Source organism: Rana temporaria, chromosome 4, assembly GCF_905171775.1.
Source record: "Rana temporaria chromosome 4, aRanTem1.1, whole genome shotgun sequence".
NCBI lineage: Eukaryota > Metazoa > Chordata > Amphibia > Anura > Ranidae > Rana > Rana temporaria.
In genome coordinates, this window is record NC_053492.1 from 315474790 (window position 1) to 315500077 (window position 25288).

Below are 25288 nucleotides of genomic sequence, written 5' to 3' on the forward strand. Positions count from 1 at the left end.
GTAGAGAAGATGAGAGTGGTTTACCTAAATCTGGTGAAGTCGTTGGACACCCATTGTTGTGTGTTTTTTGTGCATGACAAAAAATGGAGGCCTTGTGAAGAAAGCTGTCATTTATTTTCTCGAGCCATACCTTTCTGTGTCTTGTGCTTGATGCGAGTCTTGAGCCATACTCCAGGACCTTTTTATCCTCAGAGGTGTGTGGAACTGGTAAACCGATTGCATGGGACCGATGGCCTACATCCACTACCGCAGGATGTTTTATATATAAAAAAAAAAAGTTGCTTGATGACCAAACAATGTTTACGTAAATGTTTAAGTGCCTTGAACTCTCTTGAACACTTAATTATAGAAACAATAATCAATATTCTGGAAGAATGAGTTTATTTTGCAAACTGTAATTTGTTAAAAATTGCTTTCATTTTCATATTTAAAATGTACATGGTGGTCCCAAGTTTGCAAAGCAACTACTTCATACCGATAACCTACTAATGTGGTTGTCTGTCAATATACATAATGTGCACTGTTGGCTTAATTTTATATTTGATCAGAGCCATACTTATGTCCCACGTAACCTGGTCCACATTTCTTCTGTTGATCCCACTACAAAAAAGCCAAATGTAATCTTCCAGTTCTACTGAAATGCCAAGGTCATGTTGGGTGTTTAGTAACTACACAAACTTTCAAGTCAGGTTTTATTGATTGTCATTTCAGTATCTGTCTATGCGAGCATGTACTCACCTGCAGCTTTTTGCAAGCCAAAGACCCTTTAAACGGCAGTGTGAAGGATAGTGTAGAAATTCCAATGGGCCTAAAGCAAGCCGTTAAAGTAATGCTACATTTTTAAAGCAGCATGTTCAGGCTCAGTGGATATATATCAGCTAACAGGAGCTTCAGGTGATATTTTTCCTACAGTGTGGTGTAAAATGTCTCATGGGCCCCAGGCCTATCAACCAATTCTGTGTAATGTTTATGTAAGCAGTTCTGTCTTCTAAAACTGTACACTTGGCACTATGATTTAAGTGGGGTTCCTAAGACTTTTGTGCTTTTTCTTTGATTTTTGTTTTTTCCTCTCCCAACTACTGCTTTTTCATTTGTGTTTAATTATTAATAAGAAGGATAGGAGTATTAAGCATGTGTTTATTACAGCTGGGTTATAACACTTTCTAGTGTTTCAGTGAGCTATGTATTATAGCTGCTGCTTTAAAGTAAAAATGTATGACTATAAAATAAAATAAAAATTAAAGCTTGTTCATACCATAAGCCTGGATGAGACAAAAAGCCTTGCTCTCAGTCGTGTCCCTCCACACTGTTGGTGCAGAATGACAAATTTAAACTGACGGGCACTATGCATCACATTGCCAAAAGTTATGTGTCTTAGGGGATCTTTTTTTTAGCATCACAGCACAAGTAAAAAACTCATAGCTGTGAATATGCTAATTTACCTCAGTGCAAAATATAGGTGAATGTCAACACACATGCCGTATTGCAGTGTGAGCCTACCCTTTTGGTGTTTTCTTTTTGGCTCAGTTCAAACTGCTACAGCTCCAAAGTCATGTGACGTGCTTGCGACTTTTGTGAATTAACATTGCAGTTAGGAGCACTCAAGTGAAAAGAAGGCAGTTTTGGAGTCTTAACAAATAGTCAGTTTGTTCTTTATAGACAGAATAATTGATCTTTCCTGAAGTTTTGTTTGCTGTGGTGAAGGTATTTCCTAATATACCTTAAGGCTACTTTCACACAGAGGCGTTTTACAGGCGTTTTAGCGCTAAAAATAGCGCCTGCAAAGCACCTGTGAAGAGCCTCTCCTGTCACTCCAGTTTGAAAGCCTGAGTGCTTTCACAATGGAGTGGTGCACTTGTGGGACGTTAAAGAAAAAGAAGAAAAAAAGTCCTGCAAGCAGCATCTTTGGGGCGCTTTAGGAGCGGTGTATACACTGCTCCTAAAGTGCCCTTGCCCATTGAAATCAATGGGCAGCACCACGGAACTGCCTGCAAAGCACTTCGGCAGCAACACTACACTGGCGCTACTAACCCCTTCATCGGCCGCCAGCAGGGTTAAAAGCACCCCGCTAGCAGCCGAAAAGCACAGCTAAAACGACGGTAAAGCGCAACTAAAAATAGTGGCGCTTTACCGATGACGTCCCCAACTCCTCTGTGTGAAAGTGCCCTTAAGAACATCTAAACCCAAGAACACAAAATTTAGAATTTTACTGTAAGGAAAGCTGTTGCAATTTCCCTCAGTTCATATCCTTGCACGATAACTTGCCCGTACTAACCCATGGTTTCAGTCTTGAAGACCTCAACAGTTCAGAGTGTGGGGAAATTCTTCACTCGGCTCAAACGGATATGATTGACAGTTGGTAGTGTAACAGATGTCCCTATTGGAAGGTCATGCTGCTATGCCTGTTCTGAGGCTGATGAAACTTTTATGATATCAAAATCTTGTAGTATTTGATTGTAAAGCCTAACACGATCGGTTCTCTAAACCGGTTGCTCTGGACATTTTTTTGTATAAATGTATTCATGTTTGCTGTAAAGAGGCATTTGTGAGACCTCTAACTTTAAAACCGTAATAACAAGTAGGAGTAAAACATTATCCAACTCTATGGATAAAGTATTTAGACGTTTCAAATGACACACATTTTCATTGAGACATATATTCAATCTCACAGCTTCTAATACTATACTTTGTCCGTAAGCCGAAGACGGTGACATCTGCTAAATTGTTTTTTCTTTTCAGCTTTTCTTTTCCAGTGTGTGAGAAAGAAAGGCAATTTCTTTTTCTATCCCAGCAATATAGACATGACACTGTGGTGGTTCTCCGATAGCAGAAATGTGAAATTAGAGCTCACACTTCTACAGATTAATGCATCAACACAACGAGATTGAGCTTCTTCTTTGTGAGGCTGAAAGTCGCCTTTGAAGAGATTTAGGCTACAAAACTATCAAGTATAATGGCATAATGCTTTCAATGCCTCTGCAAAAATGTAGTCAACTATTTGCAGAGCATGGCTCCATATTTTTATTTATAATTGTATTTTTATTTGTTCATCTTTCTAAATTCAACAAAGAGTTAAATCAGTTCTCTGTAATGATTTAAAGCCAATCTCTGCAAATTGAATATTATACAAATAATGTGCTGGCTGCATAGTAGGCACTCTTAGGCGTTTTCATGTATACACACACACCTACCCTCCCACAGTTAAAGTATATTTAAAAGCAGATTTTTATTTATTTTTTCCCAGTGGAGAGGAAATAGAACATCTGTCAGGTTTTATTTTTGGTGTGTGTTCCCATTGAGAGAAATTTACCTCTTCTTTTTGACTTTTTCCCCCCAATATCACAGAAAGTAAAAGAGACACATTTTGGGTTGTCACTGGAACAGGAATATAGAGACCATTGCTTATCGGGGGCTGTTGCTGATCAGTGGCTGCAGGCCCTGATCAGTGCTTTCTGAAAGAGGAGAATCCCACTGTTCGCATTCATACTGGCTGATTACCTGCAGCCAGCTTGTGTGTGGACAGAACTCCATACAGGGTCAGTATTCCCATGGAAGCGCTTATAGGAGTCAGCCATTGATTTCTACAGAGTGACATCTGCAGCTGTTCTCACACTGTGTGCAAACAGCACTTGCCAATAGAATATAGCTGACAGCCAAACACAAACTCGCCTGTGAAAGGCGCCCAAGTCTTGGAGAGCAGCCCTCAGTCTTGGAAAATGTACTCTCTTAAAATTCTATCTTCTCTTTCCAGTTTGTTTTACACTTCACATTCAATGAAATCATGTTAGTGTCACACTCTTTTATATGAAAATGATTTGAAATACCAGGTAGAGCAGAGGTTTCTAAAAAATTGTACCATAGCATTATTATTTTTTTGGCTGCCACCCCCCCCCCCCCCCCCCCCTGTGCATGAGGCCTAACAGTGGCAGCCACCCTCTGTTTTACTCAGTCCAGATTAGCCCAATTTTAGCTTTTCAGCTAATTCTATTCTCACTCTCACTCATGCTCGTTTCTTGCACCATCCATACTTGTTTTGTATGTATTGATCAATCAGTCATTGAGGAGCATTAGATCATATAGATAATTTTCCTTTGATCATAGTTTGTTGTGGTTGGCTTTATCAGCAGTCATTAGGACATATTCCAAATGTTTAGTAGGAAATGTTAATATTTCTACAAAGCCAAAACAAATCGGGAAAAAGTCGCTACAAAGGTAACCCTGAAGTTAGCAATTTTTCCTGTAGTGATGTATTGATAGGTTGGGAAGTAAAAATTCTGAAGTGCTGGAAATGACCAGACTGCTTACAGTTCTGCCTTTGCGATCTGCATTCAGCATTGCTTATCTTGTACCTCCTATCCATTCCTCTTCTTATGTTGAAGGGTGATTAGCAGTTGAACGCCTTTCAGCTTTCTGTTTACTTTTAAGTTGAAGCATATGATTTTCTGTCTAGTAGAAACGCAGCTAGTGTAAAAGCTCAAACGTTTGGGCATATTGTGTGCCTGCCAGCAAATTACATACGTGGGAGGGAAAGCGTGAGTTTATGCTCTGGCATTTTTTTCACTGTTCGACTGTTCTACATTTAGACTGTTCAGATCACTTTACCGGATTACATTAAATGTGAAGGGTGATCTCATACCATTATTAATTACATTTAAAATTAACAGTTGTGGCACCTTAACTGTCTTTACTATATGCAAATGTGTTCTGATCTAAGTTTTCTTGTGTATTTGTAGCTATGCTTTTCATTTTTTTTTTTTTTTTTTTTTTTTTTAAGTTTTCTAAAAAGCTGCCTCTGTACTATAAGAATTTCTAACTTTCATCTTGTGTACAAGTTATATGGTGTGACTAAAGCTTATATTCAGTGTTTTCATGAAGCTGCTTGAAGAATGATCATGATGAATTGCGCTTTAGAGGGTATTTCACAGGTAGTTAAGGAGGTGTTTGTTGCCTCTTCTATTTACCAAAAGCCCACAACACAGCATGGTGCAGCTCCATTAATGTGAATGGGTCATGTTTGGCAGAAGGTACTGTCTGAATGAATGAATGACTTGTATAGCGCTACACATGCGAACTGAATCGCCTCTGGGCGCTTTTCCAGCCAGTGTCTGCTTGGCTGGTGCGGTCATTTTACCCCGTAGGATCTCGACACGCTAGGGACACAGTCATACACACAGATATACATATATATACTGGGCCAATTTTGGAAAAGATCCAATTTACCTACCAGCACTGTCTGCTCTGTGTGTTGGGGGGGGGGGGGGGGGATTTTTCACACTGCAATGCAGAACATTATGACCACTGTCTGTTGTCTTTGCAGCTTAAGGGGGTAGAAGGATTAAAATGTGGCTCAGCCACGTAAAGCAGTGTTTTGTTTTTTTTGCACACCACTGCACATGTATGATTTTAAACCTTTTTTCTATGTGGCTGTTCACACCAAATGTCTGCAGTGGTGTGCAGAAAAACAGACCCGGCTGAGTCAGTGAGAGCAGGCCCTAAGCGATTTCTGCCAAATGTTTATCATTGAGTGTTTTTAATGGTGCAAGCACTGAGATTAGCACTCTAATCTTCCTGATAAGTTGGTGACTTTTTCTAGGACAGGAGTTTTTCAAACTTCCTGGCTGCCTGTTTTATAAAAGGTCATTGTCAGTGATTGCCTGTTCCTCCAAGACGACGTCAGTGGATGACGAAAACGCACATCGGGAGGTTGGACGTACTGACGCCATCATGCTACCCTTGCTGTGGACGGGTGTATGCTTGCTCGCCGGCTGGCTTTTTTATGATCTTGTGATGTACCTTTTAAAATGGTTTTACACTATGTAAGCTCCTTTACTTTTGGGTACAAAAGGTAGGGGAGGGGAAAACAATTACTTTTGGGTAATTTTACCGGCATACCTGTGTCCTTAACACAATGGGAGTACCTATCAGACTGAGTGCTGTGATTCACCTCAGTGGATTAATCTGTGTTGCTGCTGCTTCCTGGTACAGGACCCGGGCTGGGTTATAGCAGCAGGCTTTCATTTAGCTTGCTTCTGGTAAGCTCAAAATTCTCACGGTGTTGGTGCATGAGTTTATTATTGGTGGACAACTTGTCACTTTGAGTTTATCTGTTTTTTGTGGACTTTATTCCTTCATTCACAGACTGTTATTTATTTATCTGATTCACATTCATAAAGATCTAAGGACATGCATAATATTAATAATAATAATATTTATATATTTTTTTCAATATTTTTTTATATATATATATATATATATATATATATATACAGTTAATCATTTTGGTGTATTTACCAATTTATGCTTATCATTTATGGTGATTGCTAAAGGGTGTTTTTCATTTTAGTGCTGGTTCACACTTCTGCAAGTTGATACCGAATGTGATGCGTTAAACAAAAACTAGATTTGCATGTGTCCTCCAAAAAGTAATTTGTTTTCAATGATGGTCGTTCACACTTTTGCGTTGCTATTCCTCTCCGAATGCGATGGAAAAAAAGGGTCTTGTGCGAGTTTAGAGCGTTGCAAATTTAGTCTCCGTAGACATGAATGTAAATCGTTCTGGAATCGCTTTTAATGGTTCACATATGTGTGAATTCCACCACACTATTCTCCACAAAAAACAGGAAGTACACAGGAAGTTAACACTTTTTTTTTTTTTTTTTACATTATGATTCCATTAGCTAGAGACATTAATCACAGCTCCTGTAATTCGCATTAAAATCGCAGTAAATTCGCACCTCAGAATGGACTGAAAAAAAAAAAACTGAACAAATTCACAGCGCAGCAGTATGAACCGCTTAGTCAATTAATTAATATTTAGACACTGGTTTATATCACTCGTGTCAATATTTATCCCTTAGACCAGTGGTTCTCAACCTGGGGGTCGGGACCCCCTTGGGGGTCAAATGATGATTTGCCAGGGGGTCACCAAATCCTGGGCTGTTCCTGGAGCCCGCAGCCGCCCATTCAGTTCACGGCATGGCTGGGGGCAGAGACTAGAAGTCAGCTGATGTGAGGAATGTGAAGTGGGAGGGGCTGGAGGAGACCCTATCTCCTGATTTCAGCATAGGTGTCACTGCTTCAAGACACCACAATGTCTGAGACACCGTGAATGCGGAGTAACACTACCTGTGATTAGAGTTGCCATTAAAAGTCCCCACTATAGTTCTCAGATCAGCAGATGACCTTGATTAAGAGCACCTAAGTTGACTGATCAGAACTCCCACCAGCACTGCCACTAATCCTATTAACCCCACCATGAAATAATAGAAGGAATACAAATAGACTACATGGAAGGGAGAGAAAAAGAGAGGGGAAGGAACAAAGAAAAAGGGAGCGAAAGACGGCTAGAGAGAGGGATGGGGAAAAAAAAAAGAGGAACAAAGAAAGAGTGGTACATCCTCAAATGTATCATAAGGGGTTTTAATACTGTATGAGTGGAAGGGAGCGCTAAATGTGGGTTAGGGCCGCAAATTACTTGCCTTGGATGCTGACAACCCACGCTACGAAAATAATTTTACCGTTAGGGGTCCCCGCAACTTGGGGAATTTTATCAAGGGGTCACGGCACTAGAATGGTTGAGAACCACTGCCTTAGACGGATTCTTGTTAGCGCAGCTTTAATTTTTTGGTGTATAGCTCACTGTCTAGTGGAAGCCTTTTGTTCCATCATAGCACGGTATCCTGTTTTGCCCATTGTCAGTGATAGATCGTGAAGCCTAGATCAGAATTATGGTCGTGGAGCCTGCACCTTTTAAAAACAAAGTTGGAAATGGCAGCTTCCCTATTTCCTACTGATTATTTTACCTTTTTAGCAGAGTTCTCAATTGTGAATAAATTACCCTACACCCCCCCACGGCACACACAAAACATTTGTTTAATGCACACATTTAGAACATTCTCTGTACACATATTAGTAAGCATGGAGCTGCGGCCCTGCAGCATTAAATGTTGGATGAAACACTTCTAGCCTGTTGCATGTTGCGTTGTTTTTCTTCATTTGCCAGCGTCCCCAATGGAGAGTGATCTGAAAGTAGGTTTTTCTTAGTGGACATTGAAAAAAAAGGTAAACACAGTCATACATAGTAAGACCAGCAAAGTAGGAAGTGGGTGTGGCTTGTCTGGTTATAATTATAACAGGATGTGCCTGCATTCGTTTGTAAAGGAAATGAGCTGTGTATTTGTATATAATTAGTAACTGGGCATATTGTTCTTTCTGTTAACATTGTTTTAGTTTTTAACAAATTTTGTATCCAGATACATTGAAGCTAATTTACTAAATGATTTTAGAAGGTTCACACTTTAAAACATGTGAATATTTACTTCAGTTATCCAGTCATGAGAAAACAAAAACCCTCTTTACTTATTTAATCTGTTCATAATTGAATAATTAAAGTAAATATTACTACAATTGTGTGAACAAATGTGAGATTCTTTAACCACTCAAGACCCGGGTCAATATGCAGGTAAAGGACCAGGCCCCTTTTTGCGATTCGGCACGGTGTCGCTTTAACCGACAATTGCGCGGTCGTGCCTCCCAAACAAAATTGGTGTCCTTTTTTCCCCACAAATAGAGCTTTCTTTTGGTGGCATTTGATCACCTCTGCGGTTTTTATTTTTTTGCGCTATAAACAAAAATAGAGCGACAATTTTGAAAAAAATGCAATATTTTTTACTTTTTGCTATAATATCCCCCAAAAATATATAAAGAATACTTTTTTTCGTGACTGCGACATTATGGCGAACACATTGGAAAATGTTGACACATTTTTGGGACCATTGTCATTTTCACAGCAAAAAGTGCTATAAAAATGCATTGTTTACTGTGAAAATGACAATTGCAGTTTGGGGGCGCTGAAGGGGTTAAGTGTGACCTCATGTGTTTCTAACTGCAGGGGTGCTGGGCTGGACGTGTGACGTCATTGATCGCCAGACAATCAATGACAGCGCCACTGTGAAGAACGGGGAAGGTGTGTTTACACACACCTCTCCCCGTTCTTCAGCTCCTGTGACCGATCGCGGGACTCCAGCGGCAATCGGGTCCCGCGGTCATGGAGCTTCGGACCGGGACACGTGCCCGTGACCCACGGCTGGGCATTTAACAATCATGTACAGGTACGTGATTGTGCCCAGCCGTGCCATTCTGCCGATGTATATCGACAATAGGTGGTCCTTAAGTGGTTAATAAATCAGCTTGAGTATTTCTTACTATTGTTGGCTATAACATTTTCCTTAATCCTTGTAACATGGCACAGTCTCAATTACATTTTCAAAATGTTTAGTTTACATCTATATACTGTGTATATAATAGTTTTCAATGGTAAAACTCAATATAATATGCATACCTAATTGTAGATTTAAAGGAGATGCTTGTTTGGCTATACTTCGCCTGTGGACCAGAGGAGTGCAATTTGTTTTGCACTCCTGTGACCCGTTTTTAGCAGAGAGCGGACTGAAGTCTGCTCTCTGCTGACATCACCAATGTCAGTCCAGACACTGCGTCATCATGACAATGGGAGTCTGGATCTGCCAGGGGCCTGGACTGATACCTGTCTCAGCCCCTTAGACTGCTGCTCTGTCCCCTCCACAGCCCAGCACTCCAATGAGCAAGGAGGGAGAAGATCAGAGAGCTTTGACGGATAGTCTGCAGCTCTTTGCTCATGGAGCTTTAAAAACTGAGTTATCAGCGATGTTCGATTGCTCGGTTCTCAGTGCAGAGGCCCCGAGGGAATAGATGCAGCATCGGACCGATTCTGCATCCACCTAGGTAAGTATTAATCAGGAAAATAAAAATGTTCTTTCTCTTTTAAATGTAACACACTATTCCAGATTATCCATGCAGGTAACAAGATGCTTTGCTAGGCATATCACAGGATACCACACGTATAGTTTACACGTTGGTTATGATTTTCATATAGTGTTTTTAGTGTGTTTTATAATGGAAGCATATTAAGAACTTGTCTCCCCAAGTTTATTTGGGGATAATTTTGGTTTATGAATAACAGAATATGCACTGTTTTGGATTTGGAGAGTGCGTTCTTTTGACATTAAGAAAGTGAGGGCATCCAGGAGTCTGAACCTGGCCACAGACGGAATGAAATTTATCCAGTTCAGTATGGACCGGCTGAATTTCAAACACAGTTGGCCATTTCAATTTGTGTGGATGGAGGGAATCTGTTTTTTTTTTTTTATTTATTTATGACCAGTTTAGGGGTTCTCTGTGGCAGAAGCTAGATACATAAAGATCCTGTATGTTGTGCTCAGTTGGCTTAGCACAAGAGGTGTGGATTTTGTACTAGTGCACTTACAGCCAAGATATGGAAAAATGGACACTTGGCTTCCAGTTTTGTTAAAGACATTATACTAAAACTGCAGAAGGCAGTCATCACCCTAACACAGCATGAATCAAGCAAAGGTGCATCAGACTCACAGCAGGTAAAAAACATGACTTGCAGAACAACCTTTTGTTGCCCTTGGCTCGTCATTTGTTTTCATGCTGTACACCTTTCCCTGAGTTGTGTAAGTGAAGAAGCGTCGGAAAAATGGGATATGATTTCTGACTGCTAGAGGCTATTTTTGTTTGGCACCTGTCATCTTATTCATGCGTTGATCTAAAGCGTTGATTATGGCCCATATTTATTCCTACTTTCTACCTTACAAATGGTTACCTTTTTGTACACATTCAATAAAACCTTTAGTTTGCTGTATGCTTAGCTATACACTTGGACAAGCTGTTACTCTATATACACATGGACAAGGGGTATCGAGGGTACAGGCACAAGGGAGGCAGATTGCTACGTGAGGTACGGCTATTCATTGAGTGTCCTTGGAAATCAACTAGTGTGCTGACAGATTGTTGCTTAAGACTCCAAATTCCACAATCCAGACACGGGGCAACAATCATGGAATATGTACACTCAAATTTCACAACGCACCCTCAATGCTAAGGGAAGGTAAAACCAACTGCAATAAAATTATTCAAGCATGCAATGCTCCAGTCTGCCTCTAGAGGGACTCGCCCAATCCATGGTGGTCACACAGGCTGGACTACCATTGCTCATCTGCATTACATGGTGGGTTTATGGGACTAGTGGTTTACACAAAAGTGAATATGGTCCTTTGTGCTTTCTTTTAAGCTCACAGGAAGTGACCAGAAAACCGTGTTTCTTGCAAGAGCAACAGGTATTTTCTATACTTGCTGAAATGTTCGTTTCATAAACAAAATGAAAGCGAATTCAGCCACTGTATCCTAGAACTAATGAGCTGCAATATATTACATTTTTGTTTTTGCGATTAGATACACTTGAAGCCCATGTTCACATCAGGCTGATTTGCCGGCAATAGCATTGTCCGAATCGCTGCAACACTGACTTTGCGGCACCGATTTCCAAAAGGAGTTCCTGCACTACTTTTGGCGACTTCGGGGGGCAATTTCAATAGCTATCTGTGCAGCAACCCGCACAGATGTCTCTGAAATTGCTCCTGAAGTTGGACTGACATGCAGGTATGAAATAGTTTGCGTTCAGCTGAAATAGCACAATTTCTAAGTCGGTGTGAACCTGGGCTAATGCAACAGTCACTTGTAGTGATTCACAGTTTTATAGTATGTACTTGCCAAAGAGGCTTTACCCGTATAGTTTTTCCTGATTTAAATGTAACCACTTTAGGACTGCCCACCCTCATTGTACTGTGTATGAGAGGCTCTTGCAGGCACAGGGCGTGGCACATCAGAAAGTACATTTTTCCCCCCAAGTTTTCGGTCTTTTTTTCATTTATGTAATGAAAAATAAAAACCCAGTGGTGATCAAATACCACCAAAAAGAAAGCTCTATTTGTGTGAATGTCAATTTAATTTTCAAACAATGTTGCATGACCGCACAATTACCAGTTAAAATCACACAGTGTTAAATGGCAAAAAATAGCCCGGTCATTAAGGGGGTAAAACCTTTCGGAAGTCACAGGCAGACAATGTGAATGGCAGGAAGTAACCAGTGTTACTGCTGATTGTCCTTGCATTGTTTTTGAAGGACCATACTAAAATTAAGCTGTAGTAGTGGGAGGTCACCCAAGTTTTATAGCAAGAGCTCTATTTAAATATTTTTAACAATTTGCCTGCCACTTTGTAAAACTGACATCTTGACTATACACATCTTTGTTCTGTAAACTCCAGATTATGTCAGAGTGATAGATGAAATCACTTACAGCCTCGTATGTGCAGGCCCCATGAATATGTGATATTTCCAGTTCAGCTATCACAGGACAAGGAGGACACAGCTGTCTTAACCTGCTGTGTTGAAAAAACACTGACTGTTTTAAAGGAGCTTGGTTCATTCGTAAATACATTTGACCTTGAATTGTTACATTTATAATAATGGTTAGCAATATAAACGTATCAAAAAATAGTTTCAGGTGGAAGATGTACTTAAAGGGCAACTCCACTTTCATGGAAAAATTATAGCAACTAAACTAGAATTTCCTGCAATATGGCAATTTAGAAGTGTTCTGTACAAAATACCTCCAGAAATGTCGTTTTCTGCTTGGGTGAAGAACTCTGCACTAAGGTACAGTCAGAAATTGGGCATCCTCTGCAACAGAAATGTCATTTTGGCCAAACTTTCTAAGAATTACCCGTTGTTGCAGGAAAGAAAATCGTATCATTTGGGGCCTACTTTACTCTTCAAGCTGTGACATGGAAAGACTGGTATAATTCCATTTATGGTATATATACTGTGTGTCCGTAAACATGGTATTCTAGATATGTAGCCTGTGTGTATCGTAATTCCATGCATAATATACAATGCTTTCTATGAAAATGAAACACAAATCCACACCAACTCATTTAAAACAGGGATTCTGCTTTCTGAGGGAATCCCATCTAATTTGAATGACATTTGCCATTCTGCAAATCTTCACTGCAATTGTATTAATGTACAGCTAGCTTTTGCTAGCATGTTTATTATGGAACAGACATAACCAATGTCCTTGTGTCCTTATTTTGACTTTGGTTCACTTAAGATGTCTTTACAAAGCATTGAATCGAATGCTTATTAACCTGTAATACATTTGAAATCTACAAGCTGTGTTTAATAACTGTGCTGACCTGAGTAAATATCAGTGCTCAGTACTACCGGTAATGGTGGGCTGCAGTAGTGCCCATTAGTCATTGTATACATCCATGTAAAGCTTGCAAGCTTGTGTTTTATTTTCCCCCTAAACCCAGAGCAAAAGCATTTGGTTTTACAACATATAATCAATGTGTACTGCATTCTGGGATATTTAGGTTTTGCACCATTTTCAGTACACAGACTATCATGTGCATCTTTAACCACTTGCCGACCAGCCGCCGTCGTTATACGGCAGCAGGTAGGCACAATCCCGAAAACCGTCGTAGCTGTACATCGGTCCCTTTTAAGCGCGATAGCAGATGCTCGTGGTCGTAAGGACCACCGGCCGCAAGCGATCACGGGCACGAGAGGCAGAACAGGTACGCCTGTGTGTGTGTGTATAAACGCGCACATCCCTGTTCTGTTCTGTCAGGAAAGGCAGATCGTGAGTTCCTAATAGCTAGGAACCACAATCTGTCATTTCCTCTAGGTCAATCCCATCCTCCTACAGTTAAACACACTAGGGAACACAACCCCTTGATCGCCCCCTAGTGTTAACCCCTTCCACGCCAGTGTCATTTTTACAGTAATCGGCACTGATCGCTGTATAAATGCCAATGGTCCCAGAAATGTGTCCACCATAATGTCCCAGTCCCGATAAAAAGATAGTCGCCATTATTCGTAAAAAAAAAAAGATAAAAATTCTATCTATCCCCTATTTTGTAGACGCACTAACTTTTGCGCAAACCAATCAATATACGTTGATTGCGATTTTTTTTTTTTTTACTAAAAATGTGTAGAAGAATACATATCGGCCTAAACTGCGAAAAAAAAAAATATATATATATTTTTTTTAAAGCGGGATATTTATTATAGCAAAAAGTAAAAAAAAAAATCCAAATTGTTGCTCTTTTTTTGTTTATAGCGCAAATATGATCAAATACCACCAAAAGAAAGCTCTATTTGTGGGGGGGAAAAAAGGACGTCAATTTTGTTTGGGTACAGCGTTGCTCAACCATGCAATTGTCGGTTAAAGCGACGCAGTGCTGAATCGCAAAAAATGGCCCAGTCATTGACCAGCCAATTCTTCCGGGCCTTAACTTGTAAAATAATCCATTCAGTTTAAAATTGAAATGAAAGAAAAAACATGTGTATAGATATAAAAAGAACATTTTAAATTCCCCCTCCCTTTTTAAAAATAAATTCTTACATACCCTTTGTTCTCGGCTGCACACTGGTCTTCCCAGTGAATGGCTATGCAGAGGACAGGAAGTGTTGGAGCAAGTCTAATCATTGGGGGAGAGCAGCAGGGTTTCCTGCACAGCTAGTGAACTGACCAAGCTGTGCTCTCATGGATAGTGTAGTCAACTACATGCTCAACTACTAGCAGGGGCGGACTGACCATTCGGTGAGTCGGGCAGTTCCCGAGGGCCCGTGGGAAGGGGGGCCCGGCCGGCTCAGTCTGTCCCTGAAGGTGCCCGCAGCAGCGCTGATTATTATGCACAATAAAATAAAAAACTGTACCCCCGAGGAAGCAGTGCTATGGAACCATTGGCTGTGGCTATGTGAGCAGCTCAGAGGTGTTTGTTGGCTGGGATGGGTGGCTCATCAGAGCCCTGAGCCGTGCGGGGATATTCTGAGACAGGCGCTCCAGCCACCTCTCCCCCCTGCTCTCTCCTGGGGAATCCAGCTGAGGGGGCGGGGCCATAAGTCTGCCGTGGGTTACAGTCTGTGAAGGAGCCTCGAGGCAGAGAGCACTGCACACAGAGGAGAGCTGACTGAGTCAGCTTGGAATTTCCAAACAGCATCCATCCACACTGATCTGCCTTGTGAAGCAGCAGGTCAGTGTGATAATGAAATCACTGCAGTTACTGTGTCTGTGTGTTGTTCTAAGAGCCATGCTGAGTGTTACTTCCTGGTTCCTTCCTTCTTGCCCTGTGCTGTGCCTATTTACCAGATCAAGTGCTATTCACTAATGCACACTGATATCTGGTACAGCACTCAGTGTATAGATATCAGTGTTATATATATATATATATATATATATATATATATAGGGAATAGCACTTAGCTCTGGTTTACATAGGAGCAATTTGCCATGCGATTTGACATGTCAAATCGCATAGTAAAGGCACTACCTGAATCAGTGCGATGCCCCATTTGTGGCCCTGCACCGATTCCCAAAAGTAGTTTCTTTGCAACTTTTGCTGACTTTGGGGTGCAATTTCCATCGACATCTGTGCAGCAACCCGCTCAGATGTCTCTGAAATCGCCCGCCAAACTCGCACTGACGTGCGGGTATGAAATCGTGCGAGTTTAGCTGAACTTGCATGATTTAATTCCTGCTGTCAGTGTAAACCTGGGCGTAAGTGAGTGTTATTCCCTATATATGAATTACATAAAATCATTGAAATGTATACACTGAGTGCTTTTCCCTAAGTCCCCTTTCACACTGGGATGTTTTTCATGCGCTTTTGGGCTAAAAATAGCGCCTTAAAATCACCTGAAAAATGTCTCCCCTGCAGTGTAAATGTGAAAGCCAGATACTTTCACACTGAGGCGATGCGCTAGCAGGACGTTAAAAAATGTCCTGCAAGCAGCATCTATGCCCATTGAAATGCAGCGGCACTTTGCAGGTTGTTTTATCCCTTTTTCAGACACTAGTGGGGGTTAAAAGCGCCCCACTAGCAGCCGAATATCTCCACAAAAATTACGGTAAAGCGCCGCTAAAAATAGCGGCGCTTTACCGCTGCCGCCACCCCAGTGTGAAAGCGGCCTAAAACTGTCATCTGTACACTAAGAATGCACCTTACATTGATGATCAGTGAGAAGAATGTTCCTTACATTGGTGATCAGTGAGAAGAATGTCCCTTACATTGGTGATCAGTGAGAAGAATGTCCCTTACATTGGTGATCAGTGGGAAGAATGTCCCTTACATTGGTGATCAGTGAGAAGAATGTCCCTTACATTGGTGATCAGTGGGAAGAATGTCCCTTACATTGGTGATCAGTGGGAAGAATGCTCCTTACATTGGTGATCAGTGAGAAGAATGTCCCTTACATTGGTGGTCAGTGGGAAGAATGTCCCTTACATTGGTGATCAGTGAGAAGAATGTCCCTTACATTGGTGGTCAGTGGGAAGAATGTCCCTTACATTGGTGATCAGTGGGAAGAATGTCCCTTACATTGGTGATCAGTGGGAAGAATGTTCCTTACATTGGTGATCAGTGAGAAGAATGTTCCTTACATTGGTGATTAGTGAGAAGAATGTCCCTTACATTGGTGATCAGTGGGAAGAATGTTCCTTACATTGGTGATCAGTGAGAAGAATGTCCCTTACATTGGTGATCAGTGAGAAGAATTTCCCTTACATTGGTGATCAGTGGGAAGAATGTCCCTTACATTGGTGATCAGTGGGAAGAATGTTCCTTACATTGGTGATCAGTGAGAAGAATGTCCCTTACATTGGTGATCAGTGAGAAGAATGTTCCTTACATTGGTGATCAGTGGGAAGAATGTCCCTTACATTGGTGATCAGTGAGAAGAATGTTCCTTACATTGGTGATCAGTGAGAAGAATGTTCCTTACATTGGTGATCAGTGGGAAGAATGTCCCTTACATTGGTGATCAGTGGGAAGAATGTCCCTTACATTGGTGATCAGTGAGAAGAATGTCCCTTACATTGGTGATCAGTGGCAAGAATTAAATTCCTATAATAAACATTTATTTTGAACATTGTGTAGAGAAATTATTTGCAATGTGGGCAGTGCAATATGTAGGTGGGACTTTGTGTGGATATAGCTTGAACGTGGGCGGGGACACAGGGGGCCCCATGATCTTCTTTTGCCCGGGGGCCCCATGAGCTGTCAGTCCGCCCCTGACTACTAGTGATGTTTATTGGCCTAGTAAATTTGTCTGTCTGGTCAGCAATATGTGCAGCATCCTTGCCCAGCTCGCAGTGGCTCAGGGAGCTAACAGGAATGCCACATGAAATGAAGATTTGTAGATCAGTTTGACACTGTTTATTGCAAGAACAATGAATCGTAGAACATTTTTAGTTGGTCACTTATTAATTCTATAACCTGAGCCACTCATATACTTTACACATGTTAAATATGCTTTGTTGCGAATCATATTTCTAGTGTTGCTGGAAATGTGCCTGCAGCTAATAGACATTTTTCATATATTATTTTTATTTTTTTTCTGTTGATCTGCTTTGGAGGTCTTCACTATGGTGCCTTACAGTGTGCAGCTGCACATTCAGACAGCAGTAAAGAAGAAAATGTATGACCCAGTCACTTGCTACCTGAGGGTCTTATTCAAATTGTCAAGAGCGGTCAAGTCAACAGAAATCAACTGCTTCAGGCACTTTAAAAATAAAAGGCCCTAGGCAAAGTCATGAAGCAAAGATCATTTTCTTCCCTTAGAAGTAATTGACTTCATTTGCAAGCAGTTGGTGATCCCTGTGTGATGCATGGCTTTACAGCTTTGTGCAGTAAGTCTTACACATTGTCACTCACAGCAGATAAATCCGTAAACTGATTATATCATAAACTTCATACCACATATGAGAATAAATAATCTCTGCAGTGTTTTTATATTTAAAAACTGTATAAAAGCCTACACTTTTCATCGCTGTATAGGTCACATCTACATTATTCATTATATGCTTCTTTATTATATTTAAATTTTTTTACCACATGGTAAAACGCCTGTCACCACAGGCACACGCAGGAAACGGTTGTTTCCTATGTGTCCCATTCACACTGCAATGCAACCTAGCGCTGAGCTAAAATACAGACATGCTGCATTTTATTGCAACGCAATGGACCAATTTGCAGGGCAATGTTAGGCAGTGCTGCACACCATTTGACAGTGAATAAAGTGTACGTTTTGTAGACTTCAAATAAAGATTGTACAAAACGCATAAAAAAGGACGCAGTGCGATGCACGCGCTGCTTTTTTTTCTTGTCTGCTTCCTTTGGTTTATTGAACTATCGTTGTGTGCTTTTTAATGGTTGGCACATTCTCTGATATACAGATGACCTCTAGAGGGGAGACCTTGCACATTTTTTTATAGGAAATATAAGCCAATCAATAAAACTTTCAAAATATTATTTTAGGTCAATGTTACGGTAGCAACTCAAATCACGTACTTGCTGAAAATTCTTGCTTTCCCATTTTGTGGCTCTTCCTGTAAAGGTAGGCATAGTGGGGTTTTTAATTAAAAGTTCTGTTTGTTCAGCAGGTGCTATACAGCGCTTCAGGGCTCATAAAATAGATGTTTAATTGTCATCTAAATTACAAAATGAATATATGGAGTAGTATGTGCATAGCAGTGCTTCTTACCTCAACCTGTATAAGCAGAGTAGACCAAAAAACAATGATGAACAGAGGAGAACATTTTGCGCTACCTTGTAATGAGCTACATTCTTATGCCTTTAATCTTTTGTGGGGAAAAATGTCTGTACAGAGTATTTATATAAAATGCATTAAGGGGCTTTGGATTTGTTTTTTTGGCAGTGTATCAATAGGTATTTGACTTTAGTACTGCGGCAATAATGCAAAGCCAGGGAAACCATGCATTAGGAATAAGTTGCTTTTTGTTTAGAATTCTAATAATACATCATCTACAATAACTCTTCTGTTTTTATTCCCAAGCAGTGGGAGACTAACAGGAATGCGGCGGCAATCATAGGCCTCCTTACCTTAGGAAGGAGGCAGATTAGGGAGACATGGATCTGGGCTGCAGCTCCTCACTCCGGGGCCATTGCTTCTCTTCCAGGCCAAACAGGAAGTGGGTCCTGACTGAGACCCTATTGGCCGGGAGTCCTGGCCAATCGGGTCTCAGGAACTGCTTCCTGATTGGCTGGGAGGAGAATCGGGAAGACAATATCAACTATTTGCTATTGTCACACAAGTGGGTGGGCTCGGGCACAGTGCTCTGTGCCCACCCTGTTTTGAAGACAAATGCCACCCCCCCCCCCACAGTAAGAACACACCCAGGGACTTACTTAACCCCTTCCCCGCCCCCTAGTGTTAACCCCTTTACTGCCAGTGGCATTTTTATAGTAATCCAATGCATTTTTATAGCACTGATCGCTATAAAAATGCCATTGGTCCCAAAAATGTGTCAAAAGTGTCCGCCATAATGTCGCAGTACCGAAAAAAATCGCTGATCGCCACCATTACTAGTAAAAAAAAATATATTAATAAAAATGCCATAAAAATACCCCCTATTTTGTAAACGCTATAACTTTTGTGCAAACCAATCAATAAACGCTTATTGCGTTTTTTTTTTGTTTTTTTTTCCGAAAAATATGTAGAAGAATACATATCGGCCTAAACTGAGGAAAAACATAGTTTTTTTTATATATTTTTGGGGGATATTTATTACAGCAAAAAGTAAGAAATATTATTTTTTTTCAAAATTGTCGCTCGATTTTTGTTTATAGCGCAAAAACTAAAAACCGCAGAGGTGATCAAATACCACCAAAATAAAGCTCTATTTGTGGGAAAAAAGGACGCCAATTTTGTTTGGGAGCCACGTCGCACGACCGCGCAATTGTCAGTTAAAGCGACGCAGTGCCGAATCGCAAAAAGTTCTCTGGTCTTTGACCAGCAATATGGTCCGGGGGTTAAGTGGTTAAATGGTAGAAAATTGTATTCTGCCTAACATTTGGACTAAAGGTAGGGTTGTCCCGATACCACTTTTTTAGGACCGAGTACAAGTACCGATACTTTTTTTCAAGTAGTCGCCGATACCGAATACCGATACTTTTTTTTAATGTCATGTGACCGTTTTCAAACCACAATACAGACCAAAGATATTTTCTTTAGAATTATGAAGAACTGGTACATCATGGTGTGGGGCTGTTTTTTAGCATACGGTACTGGAAAACTACATATCATTGAAGGAGTGATCACTGTCAGTACAGCTCATCGGTGCCAGTGCCCAAAAGTGCAGCTAGCCAGTGCCACCTATCAGTGCAGATCAGTGCCCATTAGTGCATCAGTGCAGGGAGGCAGCTTATTAGTGCATCTCATCAGTGCCACCCAATCAATGCCAGTGCCACCTATCAGTGCCATCCATTTATGAGTGCCATTCAATCAATGCCAGTGCCACCTATCAGTGCCATCCAATGGTGCCATCCAATTTGTGTTCGATGTCACAAAAAAAAAAAAAAAAAAGTATTCTATTTTGGTATCGGGAGTATTTGCGCGAGTACGAGTACTAGCACAAATACTCGGTATCGGTCCCGATACCGATACTGGTATCGGTATCTGGACAACCCTAACTAAAGGTATACATAACAAAGGTTTCAGCATTTTTTAAATCGATCATTCCAAACTAGACCACACCTACATTTTTCAAAAGCTTTCACAATTTTGGCCACAAAATGTATATTGCAATTTCCAGTTTACTGTAAAATTATGATTTTTTTTTTATAAGTCCAGATTAAAAGTTGCCTTGGCTAACATTTAAAGGCTAATAATGCTACAGAAAGAGCGGTTCTCTATTGGCGTATAATGCATGGTTTAATATAACAAAACACATTTCTTTGTAATTATTATTACATAGTCTTCTGATCTACCTTTTTTTGCCCCTTTGCTAGTTGCTTATGTTTGCATATATTCTAACATGAAAATGGCACATTTGGAAAAGCATAGTTTCTATATTTGTCTTACAATTTATATAGCCTGTAATTAACTGCAGTAATGAACCTTTCAGCAAAAACGTCAGTACAGGCGTACTGGAGTTTTTGTGCAAGAAGGTGTTTCCTATGCTTTCCTCGTGCACTTTTTTAATCTGAACGACCAATCTGCCTCGGGACCAACAGCACGGTAATTAGCAATCTCTCCTGACTGTCAGAGCAGACATGCCATTATAATGGTTTAGCCGTAGGATAAAAAGGATTGGTATGGACCTGCATGTCTGACACACTAAATGAGTTTCCATGGGAATTTTCAAACGTAAGAGGCGCTTCTTTCAAGCAGTTTGGTGAGTTTGAATAAACCCATATATTGCTGGATTTAAAGGTAGGATTCCTTCTTCCTCTGGCCTAGGCTGAGCAATCGGGTAGTCTGTTAAAAAAAATAAAAGCAGCTTACATTTTTAATGAGGAGGAGTTCAACCATGCTCCCTCAAAGGCGATCAGCTTATTAAGGCTAAACTGTTTCTGCTAAATGCAGTACAGTAAGCACATTTCATGAGACAGTTTGCATGAAATCCCTTGAGTGAGAGAAAATGAAATAACAAGTGCATTGTTCCAAGCATAGACTGAATACCCTTTTGGTAGATTAGATCTGTTTTTGAGTAATCCTGCTAAACATCAATGACTTGTATTGTTTGAACGTACATTACACTGCTATTGATTTTTAACTCTTGTGTATGCAGTGCTGTGCTCTGTGGTTGACAAATCGGTGTGTTAGTACAAAATGTGCCAAGGAAAAATTTAACTAAAATGAATAAAGTTGGTGGCTTCTGGACTTTGGTGCCATTAGGTCACCCATTAATGCATTCACTGTTGGGGCTCACGTTTGCTTGTATAGAATCTAAGCTTTGACCTGCTGACTCGTTTGTCAGCTTGGTTGCTGCTGAAATGTGAGAAAATGGACTCTGTGCTTTCACAAATGCCTAAAGTGATGAACATCACTTATGCTTGTTTAACCTTCACTTGTACTCAAGAAGTCAGCTGTAGCGATTGACACTGGTGCTCTGGTGTTTTACAGCCGCTGTAGTAACTAACCTCTTTCCTTTTTGTCTGTGTGTAAATGTGAAAACCTCCCAGGTAGAATCTTCCTCTTGTTAATTTCAGAACCATCTGCATATTGTATTTATTAAAAATACTGTTTATTCTGCATGTACTTGTATAGAAATTGTAGTTTTTGACAGTGGCAAAAGCATTGCAACCTCAAATCACCAATTCAATTGGTTTAGTGCAATAAGATGAATGAATATTATATTGCCACTTTTATTTATTTACTTTTTGCATTTTTTTTTAGGCTTTCTTTCCTTTTTATTTTCATCTGGTGATTAAGCCAGTAAATCTAGCAATCGTCAGAACAAGCTTTCCTGCATATGTAGCAGTAAGAGTGTTGAGAGCAACCATTTTACCACTAACGGGTGCTTACAATGGTCGGCTTCTATTTATATTAATCCTTTATCCCAAAAAATAAATAAAAATGTTGCTGTAACTGCAGTGTGAGCTGGAGTTTTGCTTCAATAGGTTTGTCTAAATCTGCTAGTACATCTATCACTCCCTCAGACTGACCATGCTGCTGTCCATAAGGGTCTGTGATGCTCCTTAATTCAGAGTGGGGGCACTCTTGCACAACACCGTTTTTTCAGATGGGAAAACTACTTTGAGAGCTTTTCGTCGGGAATCCTGGCCGTGTAACTGCCCGACAATAAAAATAGCAGGATCTCCTTTTTTTTTTTTTTTTCTGTCAGGAAAACCATTTGTACGCTTTTCCGAGGGGGGGGGGGGGACACGCATGCTCGGAAAAAATTTGCCTCATGCTCGGAGGCATAGAACTTTATTTTGTCAGCTCGTCTTAGTCTTTTACGTTACCGCGTTCTTCGTAGTCAAAAGTTCACTGGACTTTTGTGTGACCGTGTGTATGCAAGGCAGGTTGAGAGGAATTCTGTCGGGAAAACTGTTTTTTTATCCAACGGAAAAACCGGTTGTGTGTACCGGGCATTACAGGGGGAGGAGGCCACATTACCAGGTGAAAACGGAGGGGAAAAAGCCTAAAAAGAAAACGTATGCAGCCACCACATCCAAGGATTGGTAAGCTGCGATAATTAAATTTTTGGTTATGGGTTTGGTACTGCTTTTAAGGGCCATACATTTTTATTTTGCTATACATATAGTTAATGTTGCCTACTCTGTCACTTAGATTAATCACAAATGTATCACTGTATTATTTGACGTCAGAGTTAACCTGCCTATGTCCCACGGTCCTTTTGGAAACTATTTTCATACATTGTGCAGTTTACACATTTTGATTTTTCACTGAAAATTCTATAGTATGACATTCCTGATAAAATGCAAAAAAAAAAAGATTTAGGCAAGAAATTGGGCATAGTGATGGGTTAATAAACTATGCTGTGTTATACCTGATATTAAAAACAATTTATGAAACAAAAAACAAAAAAAATATATGAAACAAAAAAACAGTTGTTCTTTACCTCCCAGTTATTATTGTCTGTCATTGCAGAAAACAACAAATAAGAAAAATAATGTAGTCTTAGCTTGGTGAATTGAGCTTATTGTGTTTTTTTGTTTTTTGTTTGGGGTTTTATTTACATGGCTGAAGTTTGCGTACGGCCACCTGTACAGATCATTCTGTGGCTATATGGTTGTAACCACAAATCCCAGCACTTGGATGCACAATATTTATCATGGGGTGCATATCCATCCTTGGATGCATGCAAATACGTGGATGTGCTGTTACCAGCATACATTGATTTGTATAGGAGGGTGTACCCAAACACCATAATCCTGGGTGCAGAAATATACATTTATGGTCTTCTATGGCCATGTGAATGAAGCATAAAACAAAAGGTAAACACAAGGTAAATGGCTAAATTCACTTTGACACTCGTACTGGTTTACTTGAGTATTTGTAAACCTGCAGTTAATCTTGCGACTTGCACACCTATGCATCACCTCATATCAAGAAAGGTCGCTCTACTACTTGGACAGTTTTGATAACTCTGAATTATTACAGAGGAAGCTGCTACACTGAACCTGAAAATAGGAGTTCTGCGAGCCTGGCTGTGTGGTGTAGTAGATTTGTAAATCACAAGCTTTTAACAGTAAAACAGTAAATGTACATATATTACTATGAAACGTTAAATATAGTAGTTTGCTTACAGATCCACTTTAAACTTTCTGGACATGTTAGGAATGGGGTTTAACCATACAAATATACATTTTTTTTTTTTTTCTGATTAACCCCGTCTTTGTAGTTTTTATAGAAGAATCTCGTAGGAGTTATTTGCCAGTTGTTTTTAGTTATAAGCCATCATGATTTAGTTTCATTCCTGTGTTTTGAGTTCTTCCTGCTGGAAAATGTTCCGTTCCCAAGTTCCTGTGCAGTTGCATTGATGATTTCTGAGAGGTCAGAGCATGTGGAAACAGCTGGTGGAAAAAATTCCATTAAAATGTGATGAAGCACAATGGTATGCAGCCAACTGTAATGAAAGGGGTGGACGATGCCCAACAACTGAAACCCACAAGATGCTGCCCAAAGAAAAAGCCTCCTGGAAAGACTTCTCATCTTTAGTTTAGAAGCCATTCAGTTCATGGCAGGTGTCTTGGATGATAGAAAATCCTATAAACAATAAATTAGAAAATGTGTGCCATAAGAGTGAATAGATAGCTGTGGCATTTATATTTATTTTATTTTCCTTGGATGATGTATTTAATTTTTTTTTTCTCTAGGCATTTCTTTATAGGATGCAGAATGGACAGTAGCTTGATTCCTTGCATTTTTTTGTTGGTAAATGTTTAGAGTCCGCGCCTCATTCCCACAGTTTAAACAGGAAGCAAGATTTTTATGCAGCAGATGGCCAGCTGTCTATGTTTAGCCTCTGCAAGACAGAGCCGAAATCTTTGCACTGTTTAGTATATGCAGCGTTGGAAAAGGACATTCAAAGTCTGATAGTTTAGTTGTTATTGATATACAGTTAATTTTTAATAATTCTTTGACGTTTACCATTAATCTGACTGTGAGCAGTTGTGTGTGTCAGCTGCTACGGCTGCATAGCTCAGAACAGTTTCCATTTAACAGTGGCGCTTTGTGTATGCCAGGTGCTGAAATGTTTGTGCATGAGAGCCTCATGGCAGTTAGTAAATCTAGCCACAAGTATATACAAAGGAATGTTTTGTTGCCACTTAATCTCCCAGAGTATTGGAATTCATATTTTAATTCCATCCTTTTTCACATGTTAAAGAAATCTGTGTCCTAACTTGAAGACTTTAAACTTGCAGCAAAAATTTTACAAAATGCTTGATGATTTTGATAAACGTTGGATGCATTTTGTTTGTACCGACTTGTCATGATCAGCCATTTTTGTTTGTACTGACTTGTCATGGTCAGCCACCACCTGTGTTGGCGGTCAAGCTTTTGTTCTTTATTATGCTTTAGCTGGAGTGGTTTGGGGTCTGTTGTATTCCA

General features: G+C 40.2%; 1 protein-coding gene across 12 annotated transcripts in view; it reads left to right on the forward strand.

Moving 5' to 3' along the window:
* QKI (QKI, KH domain containing RNA binding) overlaps positions 1 to 25288 on the forward strand; it is a 224014-nt gene that overhangs the window by 153211 nt on the left and 45515 nt on the right. The gene's annotated exons all lie outside the window — the stretch shown is intronic.